The sequence below is a fragment of the Ptychodera flava genome, chromosome 14, assembly GCF_041260155.1.
Source record: "Ptychodera flava strain L36383 chromosome 14, AS_Pfla_20210202, whole genome shotgun sequence".
Classification (NCBI taxonomy): Eukaryota; Metazoa; Hemichordata; class Enteropneusta; family Ptychoderidae; genus Ptychodera; species Ptychodera flava.
In genome coordinates this window covers 24,686,243-24,704,708 of record NC_091941.1, presented here as the reverse complement: position 1 = coordinate 24,704,708, position 18,466 = coordinate 24,686,243, and the positions used below count along the sequence as shown (strand labels likewise).

The 18,466-nt window shown below is 38.1% G+C and overlaps 1 long non-coding RNA gene across 2 annotated transcripts; it reads left to right on the top strand.

Moving 5' to 3' along the window:
- Positions 1-991: 991 nt before the first annotated feature.
- Positions 992-17,723, top strand: LOC139149879 (uncharacterized). Of its 2 annotated transcripts, XR_011556161.1 has the most exons (4): positions 992-1,448; positions 11,314-11,421; positions 12,965-13,087; positions 15,650-17,723. It is a non-coding gene; the product is annotated as an uncharacterized lncRNA (long non-coding RNA). The 2 variants fall into 2 exon arrangements; XR_011556160.1 differs by lacking the exon at positions 12,965-13,087 and having other exon boundaries at positions 993-1,448.
- The last annotated feature ends 743 nt before the right edge of the window (positions 17,724-18,466 follow it).

Here is an 18,466-nt window from a genome sequence, read left to right as displayed (position 1 = left end):
CTGACACACGATTACAGGCCTTACCCAAAGTTTTAATTAGGCCTAATTGCTGCTATTTTTTACTATTTTGAAAAAGACCTCGCCAAATATCCGGTTCAGCCAGGTGCAGCCAACGAACAATTCACTTTTAAAGGGGTCCTTACTAATGGTAAGGTATATAGTGTGCACGGCAAGCAATGTGAACTGACTAATTTTCAGTCGAGAGGGTAATTAATTCATAATTTGCCCTCCCACTAAAACTTTTTCGACCTACCCTGCCGCACTCAAACCCACTCCCCACTTATTTTTGCCCGTTTCCCCTCCCTACTATGAATTTTTGAAGCTGCCCTGTGGCGAAAAAAACTTGCCAATTTCCCCTGCCCTGGAAAAAAATCCCCTCAAAATGTTGTCATTCCTTTTCCCCTGCAGACATGAAAAGTTATAAGTACTAGCCCTGTGTCCCAATCCCCAGAAACACCATGGCTCAACTTCCCCTGTCCCCGTTTTAAAAGTAGCTTTCTCTCTCCTCGTTTTTCGCCAAGCCCTGTCCCAGGTCAATCAACCGATATCTGCCCTGGGCCTGCCCTACAAAACAAACACTAAAATTTGCTCCCCTGCCACTTAAAAACATGTTCCCTGCCTGAGCAAAATTAAAATTTCCTCTGCCCTCAAAAATCGCCTCGGAACAGCTTTTTTCGATGTTCCTGTTCTGTGCACGGGTTTGGCACGTCTGTGTGCGTAACACAGAATATTCATGAGGATAATATTGCGTAAATACAATACAAGCCGCAGTCTGATAGCACGGCAAAACTGACCCTCTAGCCTGCTGCCCTTGAGTTTGTACACTTATCTGGTGTAAGACGAAGATGGGGCTAAGTTAGCAATATTCTTGTCCAACGAGAGCGAAAAAAATAACATTTTCTTCAAGATTGAGTGAAAAATGATAGTTATCATCAAATTCTTCGCAGTTCGTTTCGTGAATATTTGAAAACCTAAGGAGCCGTAAGCCATATTGGTCAAAGGTCAATCAGAAGACCCAGTGTGGTGTCGGCGTGGCGTCGCTAGCGCTTGCACGTACCGCCAACCATGATCAAAATCTCCAGTCGTTCATCTTTTAGCGTTTACTGACATGTCCCGCCCGTGTTTAGGAATGTCTACAGTCTACCTTGAAATCCTGGACCATCTCGACGACTACGCTGTACGTTTTAATCTAGTACAACTGGAGAGTCGTCCAATCGTGTCGATGTCATGAACTTAGTTACGTTTTAGAGCTACTACCAGAAGCTCAACGGTTCGACAAGCAGCAAGTTTATTCTCCATTCTATCGGGACGAAACTCGACAACCCATTTTAGCAATTTGGACGGAAGAGGGCAACTCTTTTCGCACAGGCGAAAGGTCGACCCCCTCGATCGCTGCTGAGTCCTGCATCAGCTGGACGGCGGTCGTGTACACAGTATACCAGGTACAGGTATGTATAGTTAACTTTTCCTCTTTGTCTTATTCTTAACCAGCCATATGTAACCAGCCCAAGTGTCTTTTCTTACATACGTCTACTCCTTCTCGTATAAACGTGTTCAGCAATGTCTTTATCTTGCAAAAATGTTTAACGTTTGTGTTGTTTAAATCATCGATATTGCTGATAAAATTTCAATAAACAATGAACATCTAATCCCCAGGCAACTTCATGCTAATGTGACCTTTTCGTGGCGAGGGACTGTACAGAAATTACCGGGGGGGGGGGGGCTTTGTTTGCGCTGCCCATTCGCCACGTTCGCAAATGCGAATTGAAATCAGCAGTGGCGAAGAAAATCGATCCTAATTCGCCACAGTGGCGAAAGTGATTTTTGTTGAAAAAATTCCGCAAATAAGCAAAAACGTGGGGTTTTTTAGTCTTTTGTTGATCTGCGCTTCTCTTTCGGCGATTCGCGAAAAAACTAAATCTACTTCCGTATTGTTCTCTCCGACGTACGCAATTGCAATCGAGCCAAGTCTCGCGAGAGATTTGACGTCAATTTGCATAGTGTACAGCATACACATAAATGACTATCGCGAGAATTGAAAATGCAGGCAGACGCAATCGAGCCCTAGTCTCGCGATAAATTTGACGTCATGTTTGTCCAGTGTACAGCAAGCAAAGCGAACACGCGCAAGAATTGAAACTTTTGTTACAGCAGACATAAGCATTTTAATCGTGGTCACAACGTTCGATGTTGAAATTTATTTGCAACGTGGTCTAGACGTTCCGTGTTGCGCATTTTAATCGAGGTCTTATTTTAATAGTGGTCGATTTGCATCGTGGTCCTCATGGTCCTGTATTGATGTTCATTAAAATCGCCATCCCAACGACGCATTCCGTGTTGTTGTCGATTTGCATCGCGTTCTCGACGTTCCGTGTTTGCTGTTCATTGGAGAGGTTATAATCTAATTACGTGTACTTCTGAAGGCACACAGTGGCGTACGCGTATCCATGCTCAGTTGTGATTTTTTGGTCAATTTTGCAGTATTTTTTTTTTGGAGAAACTTACAAAATTTGTCTAAGTTTTAAGAAACAATTAATTTCTCTACGCGAGGACTATTCAAACTCGTTGTATCCTCCCATTAAATTTACCGATTTTCTGTAATACAGTTATTTATGTGGTTTAGGGAAATTGTTGTGACAGCTTCAGGTAAAAAGTTGAATTAGACGACAACATTTCATTTATGTCAGGAAATCATAGCACGTACGTCTTGTACACGTGAACTCTACGGAATTTTCTGATATCAAAGATGTTTGATACTCATACTTAACGAGATTTCCTGTCTAAATTCCCGCAAATCACCAAGAAAATCTAAAAATTACTACACGTAATTAAGACTACGTGTAGAAGTGTCGTTTGATGACGTTCCGAACGTCTGTGCCACATGTACGCGACGTCTTGTATGACGTGACAAAGACACTACGTGTATGGAACGTAATTCCGTGTAACCAAACTTCTATTTTAATCGCAGTCCGAACGTTCAGTGTTGCTGTCATGCTGTTGATTTGCATCGCGGTCCCAACCTTCCGTGTTGCAGTTCATTTTAATCGTGGTCTCAACGTTGCGTGTTGCTGTCGATTTGCATCGGGGTCCAGAATCAAGCAATTTCAAGTGTTAAAATGAAGACAATCGGATACAAGGTTGATGTGTTGATAGTTTATTCTTGTGCATGCAACTGACATTGGAGATTATAGCATTATACAATGCTTTGTTTTCGTAAAATGTGTGGCTAATAAAATTTATCTGTGGCTAATAAATTTGTCACTATTCGCCACAGTGGCTAACAGCTTTCCAAACCCAGCGCTAACACAGGGGGGGGGGGGTTAGGGTTGGGGTGTTGGTTGGTGCTTCGAAAATGTAGAATAATCACCCTTCAAAAGTGTTTTCAAGAAAAAGATTGCCCCCAACTTTCATTTGTCCTTTGTGTCACAGTCTTATTTGATGTTTATTAATAACTGACATAAAATTTCTTATTTGACCTTTGAACTTTCAAAGAATACCCTAAACCTTTAGAAACATGTAATCACTTGGGTGAAAGTCCAATAGCATATTTGTTGTTCACATCTGCTTTCAAACGCTATTCTCACCATCCGGTACTATTCGAAAAACCAAATTTCTTGCACCAACATTCACTAGTAACCAGCTCAGTCTAATTAAGTACATTAATATTGATCAATAATCAAGCATCTATAAATACACAGATGTGGCTAGTTCTGTATTGAAAAATAAGATTTAAAGGTTTCCTCATAGATACAATGTGAATCACCGTCCCTCCACCAACCGGTCTGGAAACAGCTCCTGTTCTTTGCTCCGAGCCGCGTTGCTGTTAAATATATCAATTACAAACAATCTCTGAATCTCTGACACCTTAAATGTGACAAGTACGTGAATTTGCATTAAAAATATGCTAATTTTATCCAAAATGACCAGAATGCATGGCGATATTCACTACAGCGATTTTGCTGGATAAACTTGTCGAGACCAAATTATATTGTAACATAAACGTTTTGATATTGAGGTGGGAGCCTCAAGGTTCTTTCACATTTTTATACATAAAAATTCAATTCTTTTCAAAGCTGTCGCGTACTCTTTTGGCCTCCAAAATAGAGCTTGCAAGGAATTGCTGCTAGACAACTGTATGCGACAGTATCCCTTAGTTACACAGCGGAGCTATATTGGCCGCTAGGTTTGAGTAATGTTAGAATGAAAATCGATTCTAGAAAATAAACTTTTAGGAAGACTTACACCTCGCAATTCCCCATTTTCAAAAATAGGTAATATTACTAAGGACATAGAACATACAATGTCTAAGTTGAAAACATTCAGCGCTCTGCATTATACATTAGACTACTCTGTGCACTTTATGTGAAGATTTCAGTGCAGGTATGCACAGTATCCTCAGTGTTTGCATGTTTGGGCAAATATTTAATCACAGCACAATCTTTACCTTGTGCAAAATTGCACATACACCAAAATTACTGTATTTTCACAAACTTACTTCAGCTCTGAAGGATGTTGGCTTTTACTGCAGTAGGAAACAATACATTTGTGAAACATGTGATGAGTAAATTCAATTTTAACAGTCATTTTGATTTTGGTAATATTCCTAAGGAACAGAACATGCAACGTCACAGGTGAAAACATTCACCTCTGTCAGTGTTGTTGTTCAATCTGGGATGTCAAAACAGGGGGTCACTGTAAACCCCTACTCCTGTCCCAAGGGGACCATTTTAGAAATTTGGGGGACATCAACACACATGTAAAACCCTTGAATCTTCTGTGGAAAATACTATATTCTGTCAACGTGGGATTTAAAGGGACATAAGCTGTAACTTGTTGCAAGTTTTTCAGTGTTCTGCTTCTGTATATCAACTACTGTGTCTGATCCTAAAAAGTTTGTCATGCTGAAATTTCAAGTATTCTTTTTGTCAACACAGCTTGTATGTGTGTAGTGATCATTGTTTATTGTTTACAAATGAATTCTAGTCCAGGCTTGAGTGCAATTTTCAACAATACCGTAATTTCGTAGATTATACTCATTTAGGTTGTGTTGATATGCTAAATACTTGGCATTAAATTACGAATTAGGGATTCAATGCAGAAAGTGTAGGGAAACCACAAAACAAAAGTTCTGAAAAAATAGCCAAAAGATACAGCTTATGGAGCTTTAAGGTAGTGACTCGGGTTCCTTTGTAAATTTTAGCGATTTTGTGATTATTTCATATTCTGAACCCCTGAAATATGATCTTTTTATTAGAGAAAACTGTGAGGTAACATTGTACTGGAAAATGTCTTAAATTTTAGTGAAAACATGGCCTTCTAACCACTGCGCGAGTTATTATTTTCTTTTTGTTTAACGGTCCGGATTACTGTCAGCGTTATCGTTATACCTTGAGGAGATCATGTAAATTTTTACGCACCATGTTGCGCATGCGCGCACGTCTTCATAAGAGACGCTATCCAACATGGCTGATGACTGCCGGCAGTATAAGCAGTGTAGAAAACGGGGGCCGAAGAAGCAAAATGGAAAGCTGATGGACGCAATGTTGTGTGTTGGCCGCTACAGCTAACACACAGCATCGTACACAGGGCTAGCGAGAGAGTTGCCGACATCGACGGTTATTTACGAAAAGTGAATAAAAGACTGGCATTTTGGAAGCGATCGAGTAGCTGAGGTAGGCAGGGATACGACTTGGGCCCAAGAACGCTGAATTTCGACAGTAATTTGGCTTTTTACGTCAAGTCCAAAAATGGATTTGAAGTCACCGACCCTACGTACGGGTCTTTGCAGGGTTGTGGTGAGCGAGGCGATTAGCTGTAGCGGAACACATAGCATCGTACGCCGGGCTATAGATTACACTGCCGTCCAAAGAGAATCTATTTAATCTTCACTGGAAAATATGGTTCTATAACAGCAGCCCATATCTTGGACAGTCTTGGACTTAGTTTGTCCATGGATGTAGGAAGCATGGTTTGTCCAATTTGTCAATCCGACACTGTTATGTCGGTCTAGAGCACAGCAACGTACGCGAAACGTCGCTTCACGATCGTTGCCTGTCAATTTCTATCTGTGGTCAAGAGAGTGTCGCTGGGTGTCGCGATATGTCGCAGTTTCAATTTTACAATGAGTGAATCTGTCGAGTATCGCCTCAGTCGTTTATTTTAAGTCATGAAGAATCGCTTTTACGTGTAACTGAAGTTGATTTTGGTTTCATACCCGAGGCCATAATAGTTCATGTCACAGTGGAAAGCGAAATAGCGCACGAAAACCCGGTCATTTTTATGGTGAGCAAAAGGACTGCAGCAGATCACATGTGAAAACCACAAAAACAAGTGCGACTTTCCCGCATTCCTTGAACTTCTCAATTACAGAATTTTTTAGAGCATCGAGAGTTGGTCGTCTCATCTCCGAAAGCAAGCAAGCAAGCAAGTGACGTCTTGTACTATAGGCACAAAAATCGGCACTAAAATGAACTGGGCAACCATTTCACACTTGGTACGTGCATAAATTACGGGCTGTGAGACCGGAAGTCGAGCGCTTGCGAGAGAGCGAGCGCGCGTCGTCGGCAGACCTGTAAACCATTCCGGCTCTATGATTTTTTTAAACTTTTCTCGTCTTGTAACCAGACTCTAACCGTTACCAAACAGTGTACAGTTAATATAATTATAAGCTAGATACGTATTTGACAAACAGATTATGCCCTGAATTATCTTTCTAGTGTTTATCGTGTAAATAGTACCCACCGCTTACGCTGACCAGCCTCACGTTTCTACGCACAATTTCATCATTTTTAGGCGAACTAATGTTTAGGACTTGTCAGAAATTCTCTAACCTGATGCCCAATATTTAACCTAGACCCAGATCGAATAATTTTTTTTGAAACGCATAAAAATCCGACTTTTTTCGGCGATTTTGTGTGTGAAAAATGGGACGTTTACACAAATCGTCGATTTTCTCAGTTCCGATTTTTGCTATGTATGCGCACCTTCAAATGAGTGTAAGTCGGCGACGCGTGGGCGGATTTCCCCGATTCTTCGCATGCTAACACTTCATGAATAGACCTGAAAAACCGTGTCTTAGATTTTCGATAGACCCCCCTGAAGTGACGATAACTTGACAAACGTGAACAAAAGCCGATAATTTATGCGAAAATCCGACAGTTCACACTTCGAAGGCTCACTGTGCAGAAACAAAAGCGAATTTCAAAAATCCAAAACACGGTTTTTCCCCATGTATATCCAGCTGTCTAGTGCCGTTAACAGATCACTTAGGGGTGCTGCCAATTCTTACTTATACTCTTTTAAGTGAAAAAATTCAAAATCACATGTTTTTGACTTAAACAAACATACCAATGCATGTTTTGACAACTAAACAAAATTTTTACCTTCTTCAAATGTAGACCTATTAGAAAATGTACCACATGTTGGGTGTGAGACCCTGTTTTCTATGTGAAACTTTTGATTGAAATATGTGTAAACGAAACTGAGTCACTACCTTAAATAAAGTATATATCAACTCTTAAACATACTGTTAACTTGTATGTATTTGGAAATTAATGATCATTGGTTCTGACCTAAGGGTTTTACATAGCGCTGTTTCTCTGGAAAATCAGATATGTCCGACCTAAAATATTGCTGTTCAAAACGATCATAGCTGGCCCTACATGGATGCTTGCCTTGTAGTGTTCAACCTTTGTATGGGTGGTAGACGTTGCAGACGCTTCAATTTGAGGACATGCCCCATCATCTTTGTCTAAAACAGGGGTGCATCAACTACTGGCATTAAAAATCCAAGTCGCAACTAGCCTATCGCCATTATGCACAGTCTATTTTGTCTTGTTTACATTCATTAGCCATGTCACATGCACACAGCTCTACCCTACATCAGTCCTTTCTACCCAGCTTCTTACGCACCACCTTATACACTCTCACAAACTTATTTCAACTTGAAAGTTAACCCTTTTCCTGCCAGACAGTATTAAGACTATTACTTCCCAATCAGCCAAGTCAGTAAAACGTGGTATTGAGCCCAAACATGGCGTTTTTTCACCTGCTTGGCTTGGCCTGTTATAGCATCTTTAGTCCAAAAAACTCAAGCTTACAATATTTATGTTTTCTACAGCCTTCAAATGTACAATATTATGTTAAAATACACCATATGGAATATGTTGTGTTTCATTAATTTTAACCATCTTGACCTGATGGTGAAATATGGACTTGGCAGGAAAAGGGTTAGCGCATAAAATAATGCTTAAAGATACTGCTATTGGGGCTTTAAAAGGCTGTGAGCTGCAACACTGTGAAATTTGTCCAACCTCAAAGTACCTTCAATTTCTTCAGATATTCATTGCAATCTACAAATTGAACGGTATAGTCATTAACTCTGCCTCAACAGCATTTGCTTGTGGCAGAATAGACAAGAAACTGAGCACATCTTTGTTAGTCCCCACGGACACCGTCCGGGGGGACTTATAGGTTTGGTCATGTCCGTCCGTGCGTGCGTGCGTCCGTGCGTCCGTCCGTCCGTTCACGCAGATATCTCTGAGATGCCTGGAGCGATTTCATTCAAACTTGGTACAAGGATTACTTCATATGTCATACAGATGCACATTAATTTGTTTTGTGATACGATCCAATATGGCCGCCAGGCGGCCATTTTATTACGATTTTTTCATGTACAGAGCCATTACTCAGGCATGTTCCAACCGATTTTATTCAAAGTTGGTACAAGGACATTGACCAATGTCATAGATATGCACGTCAATTTGTTTTGTGATACGATCCAATATGGCCGCCAGGCGGCCATTTTATTACGATTTTTTCATGTACAAAGCCATTACTCAGGCATGTTTCAACTGATTTTATTCAGAGTTGGTACAAGGACATTGACCAATGTCATAGATATGCACATCAATTTGTTTTGTGATACGATCCAATATGGCCGCCAGGCGGCCATTTTATTACGATTTTTTCATGTACAGAGCCATTACTCAGGCATGTTTTGACCGATTTTATTCAGAGTTGGTACAAGGACATTGACCAATGTCATAGATATGTACATCAATTTGTTTGTGATACGATCCAATATGGCCGCCAGGCGGCCATTTTTATTACGATTTTTTTATGTACAGAGCCATTACTCAGGCATGTTTCAACCGATTTTATTCATAGTTGGTACAAGGACATTGACAAATGTCATAGCTGTGCATGGCAATTTGTTTTGTGATACGACCCAAAATGGCCGCTGTGCAGCCATTTTATTACGTTTTTTCATAACTCAGGCATATCTCAACTGATTTTATTCAAAGTTGGTACAAGGACATTGACCTATGTCATACATATGCACGTCAATCTGTTTTGTGATACGATCCAATATGGCCGCCAGGCGGCCATTGTATTACAATTTTTTCATGTACAGAGCCATTTCTCAGGCATATCCGCATGTTTTGACCAATTTATTCAAAGTTGGTACAAGGTCATCGACCAATGTCATAGCTATCAGCGTTTCCGTTACAATTTCAAAACTTGCGTACGATTTTACGCAACTGAGTTTTTATTTGCGTAAAATGTATTCAAAATGCGTACGGCAGGAATCAGTATCTGAAGTGAGCTGGGCAGTCTTTTCTGTAAAACTTGGGGGGGGGGGGTTTCCTGTAATGCGCATGCTCTATTAACAAAAAACAACAACCTGGGGGGCTTCAAGGTGTAGCTGAACATTTGCCATGCCGTGATGCATGTCCCGTATATGATCGTTGAGCAGCCCAATGAGTTCATGTTCAACGAGAATACCTTCTGACTACGGAATTAGTGTTTTCAAAGGGCCAACAAAAAGCAGATACCGTTCAAAGTCCAGCGGGACCTCTTAAGAATGCAACCCGACAGAGTCTAAATGGTCACCCGTAAACCTTTCCAAATAACATGCGACGTAATGACCATTAACTGTATTGTGTTACCAACAACGTAGACTCGATTGATTCTCGAATTTTTTGCATCTGTAGTGCCATTGTCTGTACTGAACTGATTGACATGACGTTTTGTGCTGATGAAATACAATGTTGCATAAAGTGCTGCGGTCTGCTAAAGTCTAAAATGTTGCAATATCATGATGAATGTCACTTGCAAGCAGGTGCATATGTTCTATTTTTGTCCTGCATTGAACCACGTTCAGGCAATGTAGTGCGGGTCAAGTACGTCGTGTCATTGGGCGGCATTTCTCAATGCGTATTTGTTTACGCAGTCATGATTTTTTTGCGTATTTCCGAACAATTTTGCGTAAAATACGCAGGATTTTGCGTTAACGGAAACACTGGCTATGCACATCAATTTATTTTGTGATGCGATCCAATATGGCCACTGTGCGACCATTTTGTTACGATTTTTTTCATGTCCTGAACCATAACTCAGACATGAATTAAGCGAATTCATTCAAAAGTATTTTTATCACAGACCTAATGAAGAGGACTCTATCCTCTCTGAGGACCTGTAATCAAAATACCCATTAACAAGTGGGGACTGTGTCATCAACGATGACTTGTTAATTTTAATTTCCCGCAATTTTCAAAATCTTGCCATAATAGGTGAAAACAAGAATTTTTCCTCTAAGTGGAGTGAATCCCTTTCCCTTCCTTCAGTGGGTTGCACCATGTTGTATTTGTAAAGATTTAAATGTGTACATCCACCATTTACGCTGTTTATCATGTACATGTAGTTGCATGTAGGCGGCCATATTTGGGTGCGGCACCCATTTATTATTTGTCTTACAAGAATCTCCTCATGCAGTCCAACTCTGTGGATAATTACACTAGAGTAAACATCTCTGAGTTATGTAGAAATTTGCTATGAACTGATTTTAATCTAAATATAAAAATCATAAAAATAATGTTAAAAGTTGCAACTCATCTGCCTTAAAGTAAACATGAGAAAAATTCTGATCTTACCTAAACATGGTATGTCATTTTATTTTGCATCACTTCATTAATGATTTCCAACTTTCTAAATTAATGCAATTTCTGTATCAAATGAAATGTGGTCTTATTTTCAACATGAACATTTTGTATTATTGTATAACCATGGATGTAAAAAAGTCAATCATTCATGCTTAGTGCAGTGGGAATCCGATGATGTCAAGCCTTTGTAGGCCATGGGAATGCTATTGTCTGATTCAAATGTGAATACCAATTGATAGTCAGATTAATATGATTATTCATTGTCATTATTGTCACATGAAATATGATGATTCATCATCTGTGTTTCAGATATTTTGATTTTTCACAGTAAGATTTTTAACTCTTTTATTTATATCCTTGCAAGTTGCAGGCCCCTTGGAGATGTTTATTAGGCACTGAAAAAGTAGGGAAAGGGTAGTGTCCCAAGGAAAGACAGAGTTACACAAAAAGGCATGCCAACAACAGGAGAATACGAGAGGTATGTACTACAAAGTCTGCACTGATAATTTTTTTAGTCTAAACCAGTGAACTTTGAAGGACAAGGTAACCAAAGCACCAGTGTTGGTGAATTATAGTACATGGTAGAACCATCATGACACAAGTAAAATCAATTTTACTTAGTTGAGCTTTGATATTTGGTTATACATTTGCAGAGCACCTAACAGCTTTAAGCGACAAAATCTGCCTTTTTAGCTCCGCTGTCAGAGACGCGGAGCTTATCCGATAGACTGATTGTCCGTCGTCGTCCGTCCGTCAACAATGGTCTTCTTCTCTGAAACCGCAAGTCAGATTTCTTTGAAATTTGGTATGGAGGTTCATAGGAGTGACCTCACTCAAGGTTGTTCAAATTGTGGTGAAATTTGCATAATTGTATTTTGGGGGCAATTTTTCCTGTTTTTGTCAAGCAATCTTCTTCTCCGAAACTTCAAGTCAGATTAATTTGAAACTTGGTATAGAGGTTCCTGGAGGTAACCCCAGTCAAGGTTGTTCAAATTGTGGTGAAATTTCCATAATTGTATTTTTGTGGCAATTTTTCCTGTGTTTGGTAAAAAAGTCATCTTCTCTGAAACCGATCGTCCGATTGCTTTGAAATTTGATGTGCAGTTTACTTAGGGTAACTTAGCTTTGCAATTTGTTATACAGGTTCCTACCGATGAACTTAATGATATTTATTGAAATTATGATGAAATCTGCAATTTTGTTATTTATGGGTAATTTTTGCCATTTTTGGTCGAAAAATGTGTTTCTCAAAAAGTACTGGTCTGATAGCTTTGAAATTCGATATGCAGGTTCCTACAGATTAACTAAATTTGATATTTTGACATTATGATGAAATCTGCAATTTTGTATATTTTGGGGCAATTTTTGCCATTTCTGTTAAAAAAATTTGTTTCTCAAAAACTACAAGTGGATAGCTTTGATATTTGGTATACAAGTTCCAAGGGATTATTGTAATATGTGATATACTGAAATTATGGTGAAATCTGCAATTTTTATTTTGGGGGACAATTATTGCCATTTTTGGTCAGAAAATTTTATTCTCTAAAAACTACTCGTCAGATAGCTTTAGTGACGTGTTCTTTGGAATGATCCGATGTAAAAATTCAAATATGATGAAATCTTCAATTGTATATTTTTGCAGATATTTTAGCCTCTTTTTTCTGGCCATTGAAATGAGCTATCAAAGATTTCCACCTTCTTCACCAACATGTGTCAAAAATAGTTATTCTCTATAAACACAGCGGAGCTATATCGGCCGCTAGGTCGCTTGTTGTTAACCTTCCCTTGAAGATACAGATGTAATCGATAGTTATGCAGCTTATTCAATGTCAAATTTTGAGATCACAATGAAATGTGAAAACCTGCAAATTATTTTAGAGAAACATACAGATAAAGTATCGCCCAAAGCTTCGCTTTTTTAGCCTCATTATCGTTTCCGTATCGTTTCCGCATCGCCCAACCCATATCCAACATCGCTCACTCGTTTGGTGTTTGGTATCCTTTCCGTATCGTTTCTCTAGCGCATCGCTTCATTCACGGAACTCAAAGACATTGGATATGAGATATCGGGCATGAAAAGTCGATGTCATTTCGTCAAAAGTCAACGAAAATGAGAATATAGACAAGATTTCATCTAGTTGAAGGTAAATGATCGGTTAATAATCATGAATTCGAACGTCTTTGACGATGTGGGTACGTGATTTGAGTGATTTATACCGTATGCGCACGGTGCGATAGTTTGCCTAAAATTAATTTTATTTTTGATGGATAATGGTTGCGGAGTGTAACTCTATAGTATGAATTGCGTAGCAATTATTGAAACACTTGGAAGTTCCCGCTATTAGAGTGTTATCAATGTGTTGTGATTAAAGGTCACGGACTTCCTCTACATCATAATGTATTCACGTCAATCCGGTTTAAAGGTCACTGTGTAAAGCGTTAGGAGAATTCATGGCGGCATCACTATATGTGTTAACCTAGTATATGATACAGTACACTGCAGTTATTATTTTAGCAATTCTCCTTACTTTGTACGGCCAGTTTTTCTTGTGCGCTTTCAAGGACGTACATGTATTTAAGCTTAAAAATACTAATTTCATTCATTTAAAATGGTCATCCGCACACAGTACCACACATTTCTCAGTCAGTGGAAAAGTTGTCCCACGTCATTTTTTGACACTTGTCTCATCGGGCAACCGGTACTGGTGTTTCAGTTGCAGTTGCCCAAACGCGACTTTCACTTGCAACCGTTAATGTCTGTCCCTGGTAGAGTGCTATCTTGTTACAAAAATGTTCGCAAATAAAACGGTATACAAACTTCATATCAAATAAAAGCAATTCGTAAAAGAAGCGCATTATAATCACAATATGTTTCAACTTTGTTCCCATTTTTGTGTGTTGAAGCAACATTTCATGAATGGATAATGTCGGACATATGGGGTCGGACACATGTATTTGATCTTTCATTTGTACACCTTTACTCTCAAAAACATGGGCAATGCCAGGCGGCGAAATTTCCGAAGACGGCAACTTTGCTGTTGCATTTTTGAGTGAATAATATGCCGTGGCCAATTGGGACCATGAAATTGACTTGATACGATTCAGCGGCGATGTTTAGGCTGATACGATGCGGAAGCAATGCAAGGCTGATACAGAGGCGGTAATGAAACGATATAGAAAATAAACAAACTGAGGCGACAGCAATGTCGGAAACGATACAGAGGCGATCTGAGGCGAAGTTTTATGCCATACTTTATCTGTAGTGTTGAAACAACTTAAGGGACTCTTAGATTGAGTCTAAAAAGACAAATGTACATAACATAACATACAATAATAGCATAGTCAAACTCAGGATGAGCTTTTAACACTTTTAACAGCTTTTAACTGGCCAAAATATTGTTGAAGGAATCCATGAAGTGTATTTTATGAACCTTGCCTGGGAACACAACTTTGAAACAATATCACAAGACAAACTCATGTCCAAGAGTTTGTTGCAAATTTAATATTGAAAGATGAAACAAGCTTATGCTCTGATAACATGTTCCAGATTACATGATGTGCTAAAAAACCATAGTTTTATCTTTTATTAACATTATACAAAAACTGTTTTTGGAACAACCAACTGTGTGCAAGAAAACTCTTTCCTTATTTCGCAAAATGTAACTTAATATACATTTTTCATAAAAACATTTTGCATAGTCAAAACAGCTTCAGTGTTGCACCCGCTGGGAACAAGGATATAGTTTTGAACTAGTATTTACTTAGTGGCTGGACTGACAGTTATTGAACAGTATTCAACAACAGTCAGTCCATGCTTCAAGTATCTCTATTATACTTCAAACTTTTCTGTATGGCTGTCTATATAATTTCTTGAAAATTATATAAAATGTATATAACACGATTGGAACTAATTTGGGATAATTGGATTTTCATATTTTTCAAATTTCTCAAAGATGTTAGGTGCCCTATAGTTGAATGTTGCAATATTACAAAATACTCATAAAAACAAGTGCATAACGTAAAAGAAAAGTAGATGAGGTTACATTTGTAGATGAAATCGACATTACTTCATCCAATTAACCCAAATTAGTTCCCATCGTGTTATATGTACGCTAAATAATGCATGATATTGAAAAATCATTTGAAATGGTAATTGACAATGAGTCTCCTTCAAAGCATTTTTTCAAAATTTTTATTTTTAGTAGTCTACAGTTTTCTCTACACATGTGAGCTATGCCTGGCTTGACTAGGGAATCTCTGTTGGTACAAATCAGAATGAATCATAGGATATATGTAGTATGGGTTGGGGTCTTTGCATAGTTAGCACTATTACATATACAGAGTCAACAATTTTGTCACAATAATTGTACAAATGTACTAATGGGTTCAAATAAAATTTAACAAAGCAAAACTTACTTTAGTTGAGGGTTATGTAAATTGACAGTTCCATTCTGATGTGCTCAAAGGTCTTTGGACAAGGATGCCAATGTTAAAATGATACATGAATTTCCTTATGTTCCTAAGCATAGGTGGAATGGAGGGATAATGATGTTCAAATCAGTAATAAGTCATGATACCAGAGTTGTTCTTAAAATATCAAATATACCATATTGTTAGTTATGACATTAACTTTAAGTATTATGCCATCATTTATGTCACTCTTTGCATTATTTTAAATAACCATCATTTATCATTTCTACCTACAGATTTTAAAGAGGAGAAGTGCAGTGATCAATGCAGATGAGAAGGGTTTCTGGAATGATGTAACTGCAGACCTGATGTCTGATGAGGAGGTCCCACCAGATGGAAGGATAATTGCCTCCAGGCCTTCTTGGCGATCTGACAAACTAACGATTTGATAGGATAGACACACTCAATCAGCGAATGCTTAATGACGCTAATTCAAGACACTACATACTGCAGAGGAAGTATGGCGGAGCCAGTGAGAGACTACCTGATAAAAACAGTTCAGTGACAATTGTGTGAGACAGAACAGTGATGCATAGCTTTTCTTAGTAATTATCCATCATCCCTCTGTTGGTCAACAACTGATTTGTTCTCAATTTTAATTGCTTTACTTGAAAAGTAGTACACAGAGCTGGTGTTGTAAGTTCAGTGAAATATAAAGTCATTAGCTGGCACAGGTCAGTTGACACCAAGAAAAGTTTAGTTTAGTATAACCAAGGCATAACTTACAAATACTTCACAAGTACATCTTTGAAGTACTGCTGAAATTTGTCACTTTGACGTATCTGGATTGTGCCCTCAAGAATTTATCAAGGTGCAGTTACAGTGTTTAACCCTTTCACCACCATGGTTTGTCCCAAATCATTGTTTTTTATGGTAAAGTTGGACCTGTATACAGGGAACTAGGGGTGAAAGGGTTAAACATGCTGAAACAAATGTGAGCCACACCGTGTTACTGATGGTATTTTTCTATTTCTTGTCCAAAATTTCTCTGAAATTGCTTGTCAGATTGCTTTGAAATTTTAAATGCAGGTCTCTTAGGATAATTAAATGAAGCAGTAATCAGTTTGTCCTGAGATATGCAATATTGTGTTTTTCAGAGCAATTTTTCCTAGTTTTTGAGATTTTGATTAACTGAACAAAAGCTACGATTTAACAGTGCACATACATGCATGTGATAAGTAAGAGTTAATTAAACATACACTACAAAAAAATTCACCCCTGTGACAGTTCCTGCACAGGCCCTGATACAAACTGTGTTACAGGTCTGTGTCAGCAAATACAGAAGGAGTTCTATCAGGGGCTGATGCACATGTCTGTATCAAATACTGTAAACACATGGTTGTATTTCTACCAATTACAGCACCTGTACACAGTGCTGTGAACACTGATCTCTAACAGGGTCTGAAATTTTTAGTGTTCAAACAATAACATTTCTTTCTGCTTCTATCATCAAAATTTGCCAATTTTTACAACAAATTTACACCCTGAAATCCATCCAAATTTTCAGGCCCTGTAGCTGACACACCACTGTACGCACACCGGTGGTTCAGTGCTGCAATTATAGGTCTTGATACAGTCAGAATTTACAGCATTGTATACAATCCTGTACACCATGAATCAGAATTTACACAACCCTAAATCTGACAGGTTTTTACTGGTCTTGCAAAAAAGTTATTTCTCTGGGCCTGTTACAGGTAATGATTATCCTCTGTTACAGGCATGTGTCTGCCTTTTCTTGCTGTGTAGATAGCTTGAGTGCTTCATATTCAATCAAGAAACTCTTGAAATGATTTTTTATTCCTATATTTAAAGGTACACATAGTTGATCTTGTAATTTGGTGAATTACACAGTCATTAGCTGACACATCTCAATTGACACAAATTAAATGTACAAAACTTAGGAATACCACACATGTATATCTTTTAACGTATGCCAAAATTTACAGCATACTGTAAAGAGCATTAATTTTCACCAGGATTTAATTTCACTATTTTGCTGTTTGGGACACATGATTCACTGGGTTTTATTTTCACAGATCAGGCTGTGAAACAATGAATTCTATTATAATTTAAAATTGTCATATGGGTTTAATTAAGCAGATTTTTAGTTGCTTGTTGTATTTTGGGTTATTTTCCTGTTTTTGTTTAAAATAATTTCTCTGAAACAGGTCAACAGATTGCTTCAAAATTTTGTATACAGGTCAATAGGGATGATAATGGTAAGATATCAAATTGTTCTGATGAACCATATTTCTCCCTGTTAGGCTCAGGCATATTTAAAAGTGACTGTATTAAATGATATTAGAGTTATTTAGGTCATGAAAATTATTTTTTTAGAGTATTAAAGATAACTTTGAATGTGTCTCGGGAAAATTGTTTTGAATGTTTTTTGTGTGTATTTTTTAATCAATGTAGTTTACTTATTATGCATTATATTGCCTTTTATTTATTTGACTAACATTTACACATTCCTTTGGAATAGAAAAGAACTCATTTACAGTGATCTTGGATTTGTGTATCTAAATTGCAGTAATGTTTTCAGATGCAATCTGTACTCTATTTTGCTGTAGAAAGCATCATAATATTGGTGTCTTCACTTGTAAAAAGAGTACTCATTGCGTACACACACACACACACACACACACACACACACACACACACACACACACACATATATATATATATATATATATATATATATATATATATATATATATATATATATATATATATATATATATAGTGTATGTGATGCCTGTATGAGTAGAAATACATGAGTCAAAAGCTACAAAGCATTACTGTTATTTGAGGACCCACCCCCACACCCCAGTTCCCCCGAAGCCAGTGTTGGATAATTATGTAAAGTGAATAATAAGTATGGATATATGCGGCAACTGTCCCTTCCATTATTATGTAATCAATCAAGCCAAAAGTACTGGTCCCTTGATTCTCTATAAATTAGAGAATCCAGTAGTATCCTGAAATACATATATAATGGATAACACGTGAATCCAGCAGGATCCTGCAATGGATTAAGCAATGGATTCTGTTCC